This window comes from Rhopilema esculentum, chromosome 14 (genome assembly GCF_057945365.1).
Source record: "Rhopilema esculentum isolate cy_ngs chromosome 14, ASM5794536v1, whole genome shotgun sequence".
In the NCBI taxonomy this organism is placed as follows: Eukaryota; Metazoa; Cnidaria; class Scyphozoa; order Rhizostomeae; family Rhizostomatidae; genus Rhopilema; species Rhopilema esculentum.
Window position 1 is genome coordinate 2044771 of NC_142828.1, and position 18350 is coordinate 2063120.

Consider the following 18350-nt stretch of genomic DNA (forward strand, 5'->3'; position numbering starts at 1 on the left):
AACCTGTCATAGCATTACAGAAATGGAAATGTTCGGCTTTAGTTGCAATCATCTGCATATGGTTATCGAGGCAGGTCGTTGTTCCATCTGTTTCCAAGCATATTGTAGATGGTTTCAGTCAATTTTAATTATTATTTTGCTATGAATAATCTCCAAAAACTGTGTGAAGTTAAAGATAAGTTTTCCGATACACATATATTTAAATAGATCAAGATTTGCAATGTTCTGCAACCGAATTAAAATCGTTCTGAAATAAACGTCTTGATTTCAAAATGAATTTGATAATGTCTCTTGATAATTTGATATTGCAAGAATATTAACCTAATTGAGACTACCGGATGCTATCGTGATATGATCGAATGAAAATTCCCTACCACCTTTTCATTAATTGGCATATAAATTCACCACCGCTTCTCGTTATCGTTTGCTGTAAATCGATAAAATATATCGAACTTCGTTATCCTAAAACCTATAAACAAATGGTTATAAAAATTCAAAATATTCTTACCAGAAAGTCACTCAATCATCAAATTGTTGTAATTGTGGTTTAGCGCGTACCATTTTTAGTTGTATACATCTTTCGGCATCGTCATCCTCTAACCCAATGAAGTAACAGGTCTTGCTCTTGACAATTGCTCTTGCGTTTCGTTTGCATATATCTTTATTTTGTTGTTTTTATTATGAATTATGGGAAAATAAGAAGGCTGGAATATAGTTGTTTTGATTAAAACGAAGGAAACGCAAATTGCTGGCTGTGATCCCACACAGGCTGTATGCTCTCGAGAAAAACAGAGTAAGCAGCTGCTTCCTTTATCGTTACGTCATCAGCTACAGTGACCAATTGCTGTAAATGGAAAGGAGATTTGAATTTTCAAACGTATGATAATTTATGTTAATTATGAGGCACACATGCTCAATGAGATAAGCACAGGAGATTAAAGCATGTCATTCTCACGTGGTTTTCTTTTAGACTAAAGTTTTTCTCACACAAACGAAGTATGTCTTCTAGAGCACGAATTCTGAGTAGCAAGAACCGCAACGAGCAAAAGCTATCAAACCAAATGTCAATCAATGCAATGGAAACAACTCAATCGTGAGTTTATATATCTCAATGTTTGCTTCTTCGATTTCCAATTTGGGATAATTGAGAAAATTACAATAAATATTTCATACAAGGTAAACAAAATTTTACATCTTTATAAAGACTTGAAAAACAAAATCACAACAAAAAAGAGGTATATATTTGCAAAAAAATCTTGAAGCAAAACTTGTGAACTCCAATGTGTCTTTAACCTCTAAACAACGGCGATAATAGCAGATTAGAAAGAAGATAATTAGGAAGCATCTCGAGTCCATTACAGGACGCCGGCAGAAACAGAACACCGTTTTGCTTTCGTTTCCTCGCGCAATCCTTCAATCCGCCTGGTTTTTTTCTTAATCTGTTACAGTCTGTGTTTTCATAATCCGAACATTTTAGTGATTCTGTTTTGAAAGTCTTATCAGCTGTAAAGCTTCACTTTGTTTTTGTTGCTGCAGCAAAGCCGTTGCTCTGCTCCTAATCCACTCTATGTTTTATTCCCCTTAGGTCTAGTTTTGTGCTGCTCTGTTAACTTGTGCCAAACTCAAGAATCGTAGTTTTACAGGTTACAAAGATCTGCTCAACATTGAGATCACTATTTCACCTTCATGAAGGAACTTTTCGGTCTATCTTTAGAAATTCCTTCAATAAAAACAACAATACAACAATCTACATCAACAGCAGCAGCAACAACAGCGCCAACAACAGCAGCAACAACAGCGCCAACGACAGCAGCAACAACAACATTGAATCTCTTTTCCCGTAGTTTCAATGTTTGATTCCACAAATTTCATCACAAGGGCAATATTAGATTTTCTTTATCAACGACAGTTCCCTGCTTCAGCCAACGACCGATATGTTTCTAAGCCATAAGAAGTAACATGTAAGTCCTATGCTATAAAGTGAGATAACAGCATCAGATCTATAGAACCGCAGGTAAAATTTAAATTTTTTTACAGATACGAAGCCTGGCCGCTATCGCAAAAAATCACAGCTTTTAACATGAAGTACTCTGTAAGGAAAGGACGATTGGGAAAATGAAGAGCGGTAAAAAGACCAACGCGAACGTTTGGAGACAAGTTTTGGATCGAGATTTTGAAAGGATACTCAACATTACAGATATGAGAAAGCCTAAATGTTTCAAACCGAATGCGAGCAGACAAGTTGACGTACAACAACATTCAAATGAAAATCGAGGGAGAATGAGAACGGATCCCAAGAAGTGGTGGGAAGGTGATTTTGAATGGATGGATGGTGCTTGCATGCGGTTAAGTAAAAGAAACTACGAAGATAACCATTTACGCTATAAATTTACTTTCCATTGGCATGAAAAATTTTTAAGAAAAGGCGCTTGTTATTTTGGCAAATTTTTCCGAATATAATAGAATTTACCTTCACGTCGTCCTATAGTTATATTTTCTTGATACTGCCAAATGATTTTATTCAGAACACATCGCTAAATGGCATCACCACTTGTTTGTGAAAATAGTCAAGGCCATCAGAGGCGCCGGAAGATTCATGATGCGGCGGGGGCAGGACCGACAGAAAGAGCACCTTGGGGTGTCAAAGTTTGCTGATGAAGCAGATCGGGAATCTTCGTTTAGTCAATGAAGAAAGCCTGGTTGTAGTTGAAGACCCTGTCAAGGGAGAGAGGATTATCGTGCTGGGGGTGTAGCCCCTAGGGAGGTTTTGCGTTGATACGCCCTAAAGACTCTCGGAAATGAAGGCAACACCCATAAAAAATACTTTGAATCAAGACTACAGTCAAACTTCCATTTTGAAATTCCTTTCACCCCAATATCAACCACCAAGGGAGGCTTAACCCAAGCCTGTTTTAAATTAAAACAAAATTTTGTTCTGATGACCATCTACATGGATTGATATAACATTTGGATATAACTCCTCTGAACTTACTTTTTTCTTTCTTTATTTAAATTTGGTACAAAATTTTTTTGGCTTAGTTGTGTGAAATGCCGCCGAGAGGTCTTGTAGGTCCTTTGCGAGCGAAGCGACCAGAAAAATGACTGATATATCAAGCATAATTTATAACGTTTTCAATCTATGTTCTAACGTTTTAAAATCTTGTCAGACGAGAAGCTCTAGTATAAAATTAGCTTTTGAAATAAAATTAGCATTTATCAGTAATCAATAACAAGCATAATAGCAGAGATTGATCTACACAATTGTAAAAAGTTACGGTAAATAGTGAATAATGCTTTATTTTTCACGAGTTTTTAATCTATGATGACCAAGTGGCCGAGTAAATATGACACTGCAAGGAAGTACAAAAAGTCTTGGGAAGCGCAATATGTTTGGCTTACAAAGTCTAGTGACGGGAAGGGCAACGGATATACTGCAAACTGTGCTTTTTTTGCTGCGCTTGCGCATTATGACGTCAATGTGTTATGGGTAATTTCGCCTACATTAACGTGATTTGGCCTATTTTCAAAAACAGTTTGGCTACTTAGTACCCTAACCACCTGGCAACCCTGCTTTTGGTAGGAAATCTTTTGCCCAAAATATTGAAAAGCGGATAAATTAAACTTCTTGCTGTCCTTTTTTTTATCTTTACTCAACTCAATGCTATTGATTGTTTTAAACAAAAACAAAAAATAATAAATTTACTTTCGTATCGTCTTATATACATCTCTACTTAATACTCCTGGACGTTTTTAATGAAAAAAAACTGATTGATACGATCATATTTTTGTAATAACACAAGCCTATAGGTTTATGAAAATGTCAATTTTGCAGGAAATGCTTTCGTCCCAAACATTGAAAAATGAATGAATTTACCTTCTTGTTGTTCTTTATTCATCTTTACTTGATGATGCCAAAGGTTTATTTCAGAAAACAGCGCTAAATCGTTTGGTCATTTTTAGTAAAAATGCAAGGCTATAGGTTTATGAAAATGCCAATTGAAAAATGAATGAATTTACCTTCTTGTTGTTCTTTATTCATCTTTGCTCGATGATGACAAGGGTTTAATTCAGAAAACAGCGCTAAATCGTTTGGTCATTTTTAGTAAAAATGCAAGGCTATAGGTTTATGAAAATGCCAATTGAAAAATGAATGAATTTACCTTCTTGTTGTTCTTTATTCATCTTTGCTCGATGATGACAAGGGTTTAATTCAGAAAACAGCGCTAAATCGTTTGGTTATTTTCAGTAAAAATGCAAGGCTATAGGTTTATGAAAATGCCAATTGAAAAATGAATGAATTTACCTTCTTGTTGTTCTTTATTCATCTTTGCTCGATGATGACAAGGGTTTAATTCAGAAAACAGCGCTAAATCGTTTGGTTATTTTCAGTAAAAATGCAAGGCTATAGGTTTATGAAAATGCCAATTGAAAAATGAATGAATTTACCTTCTTGTTGTTCTTTATTCATCTTTGCTCGATGATGACAAGGGTTTAATTCAGAAAACAGCGCTAAATCGTTTGGTTATTTTCAGTAAAAATGCAAGGCTATAGGCTTAATAAAAGTAAATTTTTGCCAGGAAATGTTTACGCCCTAAAACACCATTAAAAATGAATGAACTTACCTTCTTTTCGTCCTACATTCACCTTCACTCAATGACATTAATTTTTTTTATAAAACATCGCTAAATTTTGACCATTTTGAGGTAAAAATGCAAGGGTATAAGCTTACAAAAATTGCAATTTTTGCCAGAAAAGTCTTTTGCACAAAACAAAAACATCAATAAACTTTTTTTTCCTATTGGTTTATATTTACCATTACGCAATGGTATTGGATATTTTTATGAATAAAACATCGCTAAATTGTATGACCATTATTTTGTAAAATTGCAAGGGTTTAGGCTTGAAAAATGTCATCTTTGGAAGAAAATGTTTTTGCCAAAAACAAGAAAATCTAATGAATTTACCTTTTTTATCATTCTATATTCTTTTTTTTTCAATTCTTTTAGATTTTATTATGAACAAAACATCGCTAAATTGTATGACCATTATTTTGTAAAATTGCAAGGGTTTAGGCTTGAAAAATGTCATCTTTGGAAGAAAATGTTTTTGCCCAAAACAAGAAAATCTAATGAATTTACCTTTTTTATCATTCTATATTCTTCTTTACTCAATTCTTTTAGATTTTATTATGAACAAAACATCGCTAAATTGTATGACCATTATTTTGTAAAATTGCAAGGGTTTAGGCTTGAAAAATGTCATCTTTGGCAGAAAATGTTTTTGCCAAAAACAAGAAAATCTAATGAATTTACCTTTTTTATCATTCTATATTCTTTTTTTCAATTCTTTTAGATTTTATTATGAACAAAACATCGCTAAATTGTATGACCATTATTTTGTAAAATTGCAAGGGTTTAGGCTTGAAAAATGTCATCTTTGGCAGAAAATGTTTTTGCCCAAAACAAGAAAATCTAATGAATTTACCTTTTTTATCATTCTATATTCTTCTTTACTCAATTCTTTTAGATTTTATTATGAACAAAACATCGCTAAATTGTATGACCATTATTTTGTAAAATTGCAAGGGTTTAAGCTTGAAAAATGTCATCTTTGGCAGAAAATGTTTTTGCCAAAAACAAAAAAATCTAATGAATTTACCTTTTTATCATTCTATATTCTTCTTTACTCAATTCTTTTAGATTTTATTATGAACAAAACATCGCTAAATTGTATGACCATTATTTTGTAAAATTGCAAGGGTTTAAGCTTGAAAAATGTCATCTTTGGCAGAAAATGTTTTTGCCAAAAACAAAAAAATCTAATGAATTTACCTTTTTATCATTCTATATTCTTCTTTACTCAATTCTTTTAGATTTTATTATGAACAAAACATCGCTAAATTGTATGACCATTATTTTGTAAAATTGCAAGGGTTTAGGCTTGAAAAATGTCATCTTTGGAAGAAAATGTTTTTGCCCAAAACAAGAAAATCTAATGAATTTACCTTTTTTATCATTCTATATTCTTCTTTTCTCAATTCTTTTAGATTTTATTATGAACAAAACATCGCTAAATTGTATGACCATTATTTTGTAAAATTGCAAGGGTTTAGGCTTGAAAAATGTCATCTTTGGAAGAAAATGTTTTTGCCCAAAACAAGAAAATCTAATGAATTTACCTTTTTTATCATTCTATATTCTTCTTTTCTCAATTCTTTTAGATTTTATTATGAACAAAACATCGCTAAATTGTATGACCATTATTTTGTAAAATTGCAAGGGTTTAGGCTTGAAAAATGTCATCTTTGGAAGAAAATGTTTTTGCCCAAAACAAGAAAATCTTATGAATTCACCTTTTTTATCATTCTATATTCTTCTTTACACAATTCTTTTAGATTTTATTATGAACAAAACATCGCTAAATTGTATGACCATTATTTTGTAAAATTGCAAGGCTATAGGCTTACAAAAATTTCAGGTTTTGCTAGAAAAGGCTTTTGCCCGAAACATTAATGAACTCATTTTCCTATCGGCTAACATTCATTTTTACATAATGATATTGAATAATTTTATGAATAAAAAATCACTTAATTGTGAGACCATTATTTTGTGAAATTGAAAGGACTAAAGCTTAAAAAATGTCAATTTTGGAAGAAAATTTGTTGCCAAAAACAAAAAAATCTGATGAATTTACCTTTTTATCACCCTATATAATATCATTTACTAAATTCTTTCAAACGTTTTTTATAAAATAATCGCTAAATTGTATGGCAATTTCGGCACAAAAATACAAGGGTATATGCTTACAAAGATGTCAATTTTTGCCAGAAAATGTTTTTTCACAAAACAAAACAAATTATATATTTATCATTTTTTATCTTCCTTTATTCACCCTTTTCAATGCTATCAAATGCCTTTATGAAAAGAATATTGCTAAATTGTATGGCCATTTGTTTGTAAAAATGGTCAAGGCTATAGGCTTGCGAAAATATCCATATTTGGCAGGAGAAGTTTCTTGCCGAAAACTTTGAAAATTGGTCGAATTACCGTCTGGTATAATTTTAATCGATGGTGCTAAAGTTCATTATTCAGAAAACAGCGCTAAATGGTTTGGAATTTTTCATAAAGCCTATAGGCTTGCGAATATGTCAATTTTGGCAGGAAATATTTTTGCCCAAAACATTGAAAAGCGAACAAACTAACCTTCTTATCGTTCTCTCTTCATCTTTACTCAATAGCATTGATTGTTTTGTGGGGAAAACATCGCTAAATTGTATTGCAAATTTTTTCGTGAAATGCAAGGCTATAGGCTTCAAAAAATGTCAATACTGGTAGGAAATGTTTTTCCAAAAAAATAAAAATTGAATGAATTTATCTCCTTTAAAGTATGTTATTCAGAAAACAGCGGTAAATGCTATCGTAATTTTTTCACAAAAAAGCAATGCTATAAGCTAACGAAAATTTCAATTTTTTGCAGGAAATTTTTTTGCCCAAAATATTGAGAAGCGGACGAATTTAAATTTTTGCTGTCCTATATTCGTCTTTACTCAATGACATTAATTGTTTTATGAGGGCAACATTGCTTAATTGTATGGCTAACTTTCTTAAATTGGAAGGCTATAGGATTAATACAATTTCAATTTTTGCCAGGAAATGCATTTGCACATAATACTAAAAAATAAAAGAGATTCTTTCTTAATGCCCTTTGATTATCTTTCCTCGATGTTATTTAATTTTTTTACGAAAACATCGCTTAATGGTATTATCATCATTTAGTAAAATGCAAGGGGAAATTGCGCTAAAGTGAATTAATTTAAAAGATATACAGGAACAAAGCAATACGACGACGAGAATCCAATGTAACGAGATAAAATTTTCAAAATAAATTAAATTTAAGGAATATACTAATATTTCGCCCCGGCATACAGAGCTTCATCAGAGTAAATGAAACGACAAGTGAATGAATTTGAAATGTGAGATGTGAATGGTGTAAATGCAGCGCAGTGGAGAAAAAATAGGATGATGAAAGTGGGGGAGGGAAGGGAGGTGGGTGATGTAAGGGGATGATAATGATGACTATGAATATGAATATAGAAAAACAACAATAATAATAATAATAATTGTGATGGAACTGAGAATAATGTAATGTTGATGATAGTAATGGTGGTGATGACGATTAATAGTGGTAGGAAAAATATGGTGTGGGTTGTGAGGGCGGCGTGATAGGTGATAAGTTGTTTTGTAAAGTTAACGGTCGGTGGTTCTGTTCAGGCCGTTGGGATGTTCAAAGCTGATAAGGATGGCGAACGGTCTTGATTGGGAGACAGTGAAAACTAAATTGAATGAAATAGCCAATAGCTCTCGAGCAAGATACGATGTGGATAAAATTTGAAATGTGAGATGGTGGTGCCAGATTGGTGGATGTTGAATGGAGTGAATGCAGCGCAGTGGAGAAAAAATGGGATGATGGAAGTGGGGGAGGGAAAAGTGGTGGGTGATGTGAAGGAATGTGGGTGGTGCTGTGGAGATTGATGCAATGGGATGATAATTTACCCTCTTATCGTTCTATATTCATCTTTATTTGATGCTACAAAGGGCTTTTATTCCGATAACTGCGCTACATGGTGGTAAAGCCATTTTGTGAACATGCAAGGGTATAGGCTTAAGAAATTGTCACTTTTTGGCAGGAAATATTCCAGTCTTAAGCATAGAAAATTGAATTGAAAAAGCATAGAGAAAGTTTCCATTTTATCATCATAATTTGACATTTTTGAAGGTTCTCATATGCTTTAGTCCTAGAAATATGTCAATTTTTGACAGGGTGTGTTTATTCCTTCAACATGGAAATGTTTATCACTCAAAAGACACTTCTAAACCGGCCTTCCAAAGACATATTTGATGGATTCTCTCCAAATCCGTTAAGTTATCCACAGAAAATAGGGCGTTTTAATACAAAAAACATAGAATTAACAAGCAAAACGTTAACAAAAAGACCGTTTTGGAAATTCCTTGAAGGGAAGATAGCTAAGAATCTACGCAACATCTTATTTCAGAAACATATTAGCAAATTCTAAAACACTGAACCGCAAAGCCGAAACCTTGAAGATTGTCTGAAAGGTCATAATGATATCTTTGCGAAACCTATCGATCTACTAACATGAAAGTGATAAAAAGTTCTTTATCTACAAATGTGTTGGATCCCAAATAGATAAGTACCTTGAAGATCAGGAACCGCGCAAATCAAATTTTCTGCGTAACATTTCATTTAAAAACGCATTGCAACATATAATGTTTTTGAGGGATTAATCGAGGTAAAACGCTTAGAACATAGATAGGTATATCCTGAAGATAATAATTGGAAGTTTGAAGCACGAACACGATTTGGCAGGCAGTTAGGAAAAGCTTAGCAAAGCCTGATTTCCATGTATCACCAAGTGCTTAAGTTAGATTTTTAGGAATATTTTGAAATGTTTCTTCAGAGCAACGGGGCCAAATTTCTATGTGCTAAAAATCTGTTAATGAATTTTTCATTTTCCACTCTCAGAGGTGCAGAGGGCAGAGGATACGAATTTACCCAGTGACAATAAACCCAATTGTAAATAGGCCTTTACTTAAAGAACCTGAACATTAGACGGCTCTGTCATTTCATAAGCGTTATGTAATTTTATTCTTTGACCTGGATAAACATTAGAATCACGACTTAGATTTTGCGATAACTCTCGAAATTTCGACAAACTTAAAGAATTGCAAAGATTAGGGGGGGGAGAGATAGTGATACCCCCACAGTCCCCCGGTATTTACATGCCCCTTCATCTTGTCAAAACAACCAATCTTCACTTGTCCCTTCTTACGATGGCCCCATACGGATGCTATTGTATCAATTTATTCACTTTAATAAAATCAACTTTTTAAACTGATAATATAAAACTAGAGAAGAAGAAGTGCTTCCGTCGATGTTATTTACAAAAAATTAGCTTTTTCCCTAAGATTTTGTAAAGATGCAATAGGTGCTGTGTCCGTTCGTCATTTAACTTTATCCAAACACTCAAGTTCCCCCGTCTACTGAGTTATGTGTTGCTGTACTGTAAAACTTTAGCATACCTTGGGTATTTGGCGAGTAGCCAGTCCTTGGGCACAATGGAGCAACTATGTTGCAAAAATAACGAACAACCGCGTGCGAATTATATTGGCTTTAGAAAAAATCCAAAGGTAATCGAAAGTGTTTCATAAAATGAGATGACAAACCTCTTCAGCTGGCAAACATCAGTAGTGTCAAGCTAAGGATTTGTGTTCCTTTGATGTACTGCCAGTAGATCTTCTGCACGGAAGAGATTTGAGGTTAACGTGATAATATTCGAGGAAACAAATAAAAAAAGTCGAAAGCTTAGCAAATGTTGGTAGAGTGTTAGAATACTTAACTCTAGCTCAATCATAGTCTATCCCAATTCTATAGGCTATGGTTTAATTTAGCAAAGACAAACAGTTGAGTACCCTACCAAGTACCAATTCAGACCTACTAAGCGCGGAAAGATGCAGTTGGCAGGGGGGGGGAGGGGGGTATTGAATCACACCGCCCAGATTCGACTGACCAATTTCGCACTGAGAACTTTTACCTTTCTATCTTTATACAAGTAACTAAAATCAAGAACGACAGAGCTTCAGAGGTCATTTTTCAATGAGAAAATCTACCCAGAGTTTCATACTGCAAGTCATAAGTCATTAATGCATACAAAAATCCAAGAAAATCAAGTAGAATAAATCAAAAAGGTTTTCATAGTGTGCCATAAATCCTAAAGGGCACAAAAAGGCAAGAAATAAACGGACCTCAACCCATGATCTCCTAGCTGCAAGGACACCAGGCTGCAAACATTCGCACTACTTCGAGTGAATGTAGCACACTAGCTGCTGTCGATAACTGTCAAGAGCTAAAAATAAGCAATAAAATTATCATAATATGTCGAGTACATTTATTGCACTTATTTATTGCACACATCAAACGAATTTTTGCAAATATTTGGGATTAATTTGGAAACTGCCACACTCTTGGAAACCGGATCTCTACAATACACTCATTTTTTTATAAGAAACTGGATGTAAGAAACGAGTACTGGACAGTCAGAAAAAATTAAGAAACTTCAGTACTAGAAGCAAACAAATTAAGAAACTATTAAATCGTGATAAAACTGAGAACAACGAAATTTTGTAAAATCCAAGAACAATATTGCCCTGTTTGCCTAGAACTTAAGACACAAGGGATAAAAATATACTTCCCACATCTAAATACAGCATCGGAACGGAAGCGAATCTCTTCACGTGATAAAATTTCATGACATTATAGTTAAGAAACTCTTAAGAAACAATGAGTATTTAAACTTTCAGAACATTAAGAAACTGGAGTACTCAACATCGACCTTTGTTTCTTATAAAAAAATGAGTGCAATGAAAGAATATAGCGGGCTTTTAAAACATTTCTGAAAACTCAAGACAAACAGTGAAGTGGCTGGGAGCGTAAATTAGGGGGTGTGTGATAGTAAGGTCAATACCTTACTACATATGAAATAATTTGAAAATGTTGTTTGTTGATATTTTTTCGCTTTTTTAAGAGACTACGTAGATCAATTCATGGAAAATCTTGAAGGATAAATTGACAAAATGTGGTGGAGACCCAGCAAATCCGAATCATCTTTTTAACGAACATTCGTGTCAAATCCGAATCAAACATATACCTTGGAAATTTCAGAACGTGCACATGTTCTTCTCTGATGTGAGCGGGGCCAATGGCAGTTGGGAACTAACCATTTCCTGCGACATAAATCGGGACATAATTTCAAGATTACACAAACTGGATAACGTGTACTACATATTGGTGATATATTTTGAAATGCGCAGTACTAAAATTATCAAAATTAACACACATATATCGAATTAAAAAAAGACATACATAAGGGTATAAATCTAAATGTGATTTGTAGCAATTTATCAGACACTTGCAGCCAACTCAGTCACTTCTAGATTATCAAAACTGTAAAATTAAGGGGCAACTAGACTTTTGATTGGCTTAACGTCCGTTCTCTGTTACGAGGGGCAATTCACTATTGCAAATAGCGTACGAGATTTTGCCTAAAACAAAAGGATTTCTGGGGATTTTCAGGCAAAAAAATAGGTGTACGAGATTTTTTAGAGAGGTTTACCCCTCGCCCTGTTTAGTTATGGCAAAATATTGGTGTCCCATATAATAGTCGCATTCTGAATAACTAAGAAATACATCAAGTTATAGATCTCAAATATCAAGTTATCGGACAGTGGAAACCATTCAGTTTGTAAAGCCTGGCCTTGAACAAATAAAAAGAGTAACGTTTCAGGGATATCGAAAAAAGGAACGATTTTCTAAAAATGTCAGAGGTCTAAACACTTTGCCCTTGACACGAAAAGCCACTGCACAGATATAGAAATAAAACCCCGCAAATGAGAAGCTCCTTATGACCATTCATTTCTTGTTGTCTGTTTTTACAGCTGTTAAATTCTACTGTTACACCACAGAAAAATTAGAGTTACCAAGTTTCACCAATATAGGATAAATAAACCAAATACACCAAATATGATAAATAGTGGGACACCACTACTTTGCCACTATTTAGGTCTAAGATTCTTTGATTAATGCTAAATCGTCGATTCGCGTTCGGGAATTTACGTGAGCAGGAAGACTTATGTGAAAAGATGCCTTCTTAGGCACTCCCAGGGTAAATACTAAATTATTGCATAAAAACGTCGGTATCGACCGTCAGTGTTGAGCCCGCATTTCTGAATCCCCAAAGGTGATTCCACTGCTTAAAGAAATTTTCACAAACCTAAAGTTCGTGATATCAGAAAAGGAGCAAGAGAGGTTGTTAGAAAAAGATAAGATGTATTGTGACCAGACATAACCAAACAACAAAAAGAGTAAAGCAAAAAAGAATCTTGCCGTTATTTTCAGCGAAAATAACCTTTTTCTTATACGTATAATATTTATTACCAGTGAATTTTAAGAATTAAATAAATTTCCTCAATGTCAATCAAAAATTTTTGCTACAGTAAAATCTACCACGATTCATGCTCAAGGGATATTTCTTGTAGTATAGAAAACCTTTGGCAGATTTCATAACCCTTTTTAGGAAAATTTTATAAGAAATTCTCAGCATTGGCTCAAAACATTAGGAAACCATTCTCGTATTATACTTTTAGCAAACAGCTTACTCCTAAACAATCATTGCTCGGACTGTCACTACGTCCGTCTCGGTCCGTCTACTCTAAATAGGAAACCATTTAGGGGAAATTGTCATTGGCAGTTGAAAGTGCATCGTTTCTTTTTCTACTACCCAAAAATATATAAATTTTCAAAAATGTTAAATTCTCAGTTTAATTCTAAATATTTCTCAGTAAAGATGTTTAATTCTGAATATCAAGAAGCTTTTTGTACTCGGAGGATTCTGAGGTTTATTTTCAAAGAGAATTGCATTTTAGACGTTAAAATCTCGAGTTGTTAAGGACAGGAAAATGCCAAAGAGTGTCCAGATTCTAAAGCATTTCTTCTATAACACAAAACAAAGTTGTTAATCTTTGAAGCTAGCCATATTGATGACTTTTTAGAAATTAAATTATTTCACTCCAGCCACAGTGGCTTTGGCCTCTAAATGCCAAGCCACAAAAAGTTCAATGTAAATTGAAACATTTTCGATAAAAATTGTATGGTTGACTGTTCTACTTTTAACTAGACTTTCTGTGGCTGAGCCGTTTATTAAATTAGCCGTTTATTTTAAGTAGACAGGCGAAATCTATTTAATATATTTATCACAGAGTTAAGATTGTCTCAATAAACAAGTACATTCACATCGAGCAATTAAACACAAATCCACTGTCATTATTCAATGAGCCAAAACAAGCCAAAACAAGCCAAAACAAGCCAAAACAAGCCAAAACAAGCCAAAACAAGCCAAAATAAGCCAAAACAAGCCAAAACAAGCCAAAACAAGCCAAAACCAGCCAAAACCAGCCAAAATTACACAGAACGACCCAAAACGATCCAAATAACGTCGCAAATAGCATCGAGCAGAACGACCGTTTCCAGCCCAACCCCGGCACGATAACAAGCTACAAAAATCACCATAGAACATAGATAAATCTAAATTATTTTCTGGAATAGGCAACCATCGTACTTAATAGGTAATGATGATGATGAGAATGTGATCGATTATTATTAGGATGGTTTATACGGAAAATGCCGTTGGCCGCTTAGGCCTCTGACCATCAAGCAAAAAAAACAGGTACAACTGGGAGTGAAAAGGAAAGAAGTGAAAAGGTGTAACGATAGTGGTTCTTGTCATGACGGTGAAGAACCAGTCAATAACCAACCTCGTTAGTGGAGCGATGGGCTAGGCCAAAGGGCCTAGGCCCCTAATAAGTAACGCACAAGAGATACTCCTTCGTTGCTTTTATCTCTATCGTCAAAACAGAAAGACTAAATTATTCTAACTTGGATTACATTGTATTAAAACACAAACAAAGGAACACTGTGAAACATCACATAACACGAAGACAGTGACGCACATTTCCCGGAAAGGGAGTTACTAACACTATAGCGCGACAAACAAACATGTGACATTAACAAGCAACATAATCAAAGAATCTAGCTTAATATAATAATAATGATTACTGAAGAATAAAAATCCTAAAACGTTATAAAGGAAAACATATTATCTGCTCTGCATCTAGAAGGGTGGACATCATCGCCTCGCCTCCATTTTCTGGATTTTCAACTCTCAGCCCCCGTGCACAGGACGCAACAGGCGCGAAAAATGGTCGTTCTGCTCGATGCTATTTGCGACGTTTTGGATCGTTTTGGGTCTTTCTGTGTAATTTTGGGTCGTTATGGCTGGTTTTGGCTGGTTATGGGTCGTTTTGGCTCGTTTTTGGAGCAACATACTGAGCATCCAGGATTGGTTGATGATCAAAATTTAAAACAACCTTTCTTATGTTGACTCCAAGTTTAATAAACTCAGTTCCAAAAAACTCAAGATCTGTTCGATGCAGATGCACTAACAGCAAGGGGGGGCGGGGGGTGCAGGGGGCGGGGGGTGCAGGGGGTGGGGCACCCCCCTAGAAAGTTCTTGTCGGCAAATTTTCTAAAAGTAGAGTTTTGTCGGGTTTTGCTTTCAACGTTCCTAAAGCAATAGCTTTAGCGAACAGTTGGGATAAGATGAGGATGTGAGCTTAAAAGTATTGCCCAAAAGCCCTCAGCAATTCAAAACAGGAAAAGATAGCGCTATGGGTGTCACGGAGGGGCAAATATCCACCCGAAACTTCAAATGACTCACTTTCGGCAGCCGGAGTCTAGAATCAAAAGAATCGCTTCGCGCAAAGAAATTCGTCTTGGGTAAAATAGGTTAGCCAAATATGTGCGCACTAGGTCCTTTGCGGCGACTCCATAACAAAAGTATGCCCAAGAATTGTAAAACATTTCAAACCATTGGAAGAAAATTGCTCCAATAATATTCTTCAATGTATTTTGAGGTAAACTAAATGGCGTGGTCACAAAAGTTTTCTCCTCGCTTCGCTCGCAGGAAATTCTCTTCTGAAGTCGTGCCCCAGGGCTTAGGATAACTATTAAATGCGTAGCCATTTTCACTGTCAACAAGACATTTCCATTTTATTCAGGAAATTCTCTTCTGAAGTCGTGCCCCAGGGCTTGGGATAACTATTAAATGCGTAGCCATTTTCACTGTCAACAAGACATTCTCATTTTATTCAGTCAAAGCGGGCCAACATGCTTGACCTTGACATTGTCCTCGATCTATTTAAAAGAAGATATCCAAAAGCAAGATCATACTGTCTTTAGCAGAAACCAAGCAATGACTGGCTCAAACTTGCTTAGCCAGTAAACGATGTACTGTACAAGGGCCTACAAGCTATGTACATCAAAACATTTGCATAACAAATTTGGGATATTTGAAACGCTTTAACGAAATTGTTAGTCTAAAGAAAGTATATATAACAGATTTGATTGACGGATAAAAAAGTTTTTTCCATTCATTTCAAAACATTTTAGGATTCGAAACATTTTAAAGAAACTGTAAAGGGGAGTTAATGAAATGTGTCGGCAACCATTGTTATTTTATAGTCGTCGGCACTTGAATTTCTAAGATTGTCGGCTCACCCTGGTTTGGTTTTTAGCCTCACCCCTGGGCAACTCAAATCTCCATGTAGCAGGTTGAAGCCCTATGAGCCATAAACCCAAAACCGGAGTATCTTTTGGTTCCCTCACAGTAAGGCATTAGCTCGACATTTCCCACTATAATTTGTCTGATATACGTCATAGGTGTGCTACAATGGTCGAGTTTTCGTTGTGTCGTGTTTGTTTCAAACCAAACAAAAAAAAGTGCAGTTTGCAATTTTCATGGCACCAAACGTGCAGCAAAATTGAGGAACTATTACATGGGCTCCGACATAGGTTGGAAAGTTAGGGGGGGGGCAAGGGAACATTTATCACTCATAGCAGAATAATCTGAAAAAAGCTCTATTGTTTAGCAAAAAATTGTAAGGGTTATGCCCCCCCCCTCTTCGTCGGAGGCTCTGTATTAAGACAATTTTAGTAATACATTCCGATGAAAAGAGGTCGAAAAATAAGGAACTTCAAGAACTAGGCCTCGAGTTAGGTTACGTATAAAAGAAGAGCGCCTACTGGGAATTCGACATAACGAGTAATTTGACATAACGAGTGCCAAATTTCTTTCCAGTTTCTGAATAAGGCACAAAATAATGCAGACATGATATTGACCATATTCAAATAACAGTGCTTCTTACCAGGGCCGCCGAGAGCCATACTGGGCCCAGGGCAGGCCCACTGCATGCTAGTCTATATAATAGTCTTCATTTACTTTGAATTTTTATTTGTTATTCTCTTCTAGTACAGGTATGATTTAAAATTACTGTGTCATTAAGAGTCATACTTTAAAAAGAGACAGTTTAATTACCAGCAGGCCCTTCTTTGCTCACGGGCCCAGGGGCAATTGCCCCCCTGCCTCCCCTCACGATGGATCTGCTGCTTACATGCACCCTTACAGAACTCATAGCATCCACCCCTGCACTCTTTGCTGAAATTGACCTTATGGGACGCTAACAAATTGCACCTCGTGGCGAAGGAAATCGAGGGGACGAAGGAAGAAGTTAGCCAGAGAAAAGATGAAATCACAGGATTTGATTTTTGCAATTCTTTATAATAAAGAGCTTCTGAATGTAGTGACTGTGCTTTCACCTTCTTGAAAAATCTTTTGCTATAGCTGTGTTTCAGCCCAGCCCTAAGATTTTCTTAGCTATTTCCTAATTTCATCACTAAAACTTTCTTAACGCTCTCTTAACGTAAAATTGGAAAGTTTTACGTTACTAAGCATGCGCAGTGATGGAGAAAATAAAATGCTATAAATATGCTATATTTCTCAAAAACCCTCAATGTCATACTGTATTTGTCGTTTCCAGTTCAGTACATTACTGTATTGATGAAATATTTCACTCTTACACCACAATTTCCTTCGAAACTTTGAATCTCAAAATTTTTCAACTTTCTTAGGTTTCCATGATCCAGCCCTGAACTTTCTTAACTTTTTGAAGAACCGAGCACAATTTTCTTATAAAACACTTTCTTTGTTTCTTATCTTATACAATACTGTCTTAGTTTCTTATTAAAAAGGGTGTAGTGATATAAACTCTTAACTATCAAAAGAGCTTTTATTTCTGGTACCCGAGCGAAAATATTGGAAGACATACTGTTCATGGCAAGGAAGTATTTGTAGAAAATAATCACATAAACCCGCGAGTAAGCACTCTCTGATTAGCCAAGCACACTTTCTCTCCCCCGAACAGTCTTCTCTCCCCCCTGTTCTCCGTCAGGACAACAGTGTCTCTCTTCCAATTGAAAACTACATTAGGCCATATACATACCGAATTTTCTTTAATAGACTCCAAGTCTAAAACAAACGGCTATCGTTTCCATGGAAATAAATCCCACTCTAATACACAGCCCATCTAATAAGCGCCTTCCTCTTCTAAACGCCTACCATGAATTAAACGCATCCCTTCCGGAAAGCTACAATGCATACTGTTTTTATAAGAAACAGGGGTCGGTGTAATGTAGACCGGTTTCGCAATGCCTTGACAAATTTATGTACAGTAATCATTGTTTCTGAAAACATTTTCTTTACCTACGCTGTATTTCCTACTCTACGTCTCAATGGAGGAGCAAATCTCTCCATAAAGTTCTCGTATGCCTCAAAATTTTAAGTGGTTGCTGGCGTTTCAAACAAATGGTCATTAGGTCAAAAT

General features: G+C 35.2%; 1 protein-coding gene across 4 annotated transcripts in view; it reads right to left on the minus strand.

Annotated features, from left to right (window-relative positions):
• The window catches only part of LOC135695879 (adenosine receptor A2b), a 49261-nt gene that overhangs the window by 2126 nt on the left and 28785 nt on the right, over positions 1-18350 (minus strand). For 3 of the 4 annotated variants that reach the window (XM_065215076.2, XM_065215077.2, XM_065215080.2), the window contains 4 exons: positions 11726-11801; positions 10824-10924; positions 10245-10317; positions 509-844 (listed from right to left, as the gene is read on the minus strand). The gene's annotated coding sequence lies outside the window, so the exon portion shown is untranslated. Of the gene's footprint in view, positions 1-508; positions 845-10100; positions 10218-10244; positions 10318-10823; positions 10925-11725; positions 11802-18350 lie in introns of those variants that run through there. The other variant, XM_065215081.2, reaches the window with a different exon arrangement.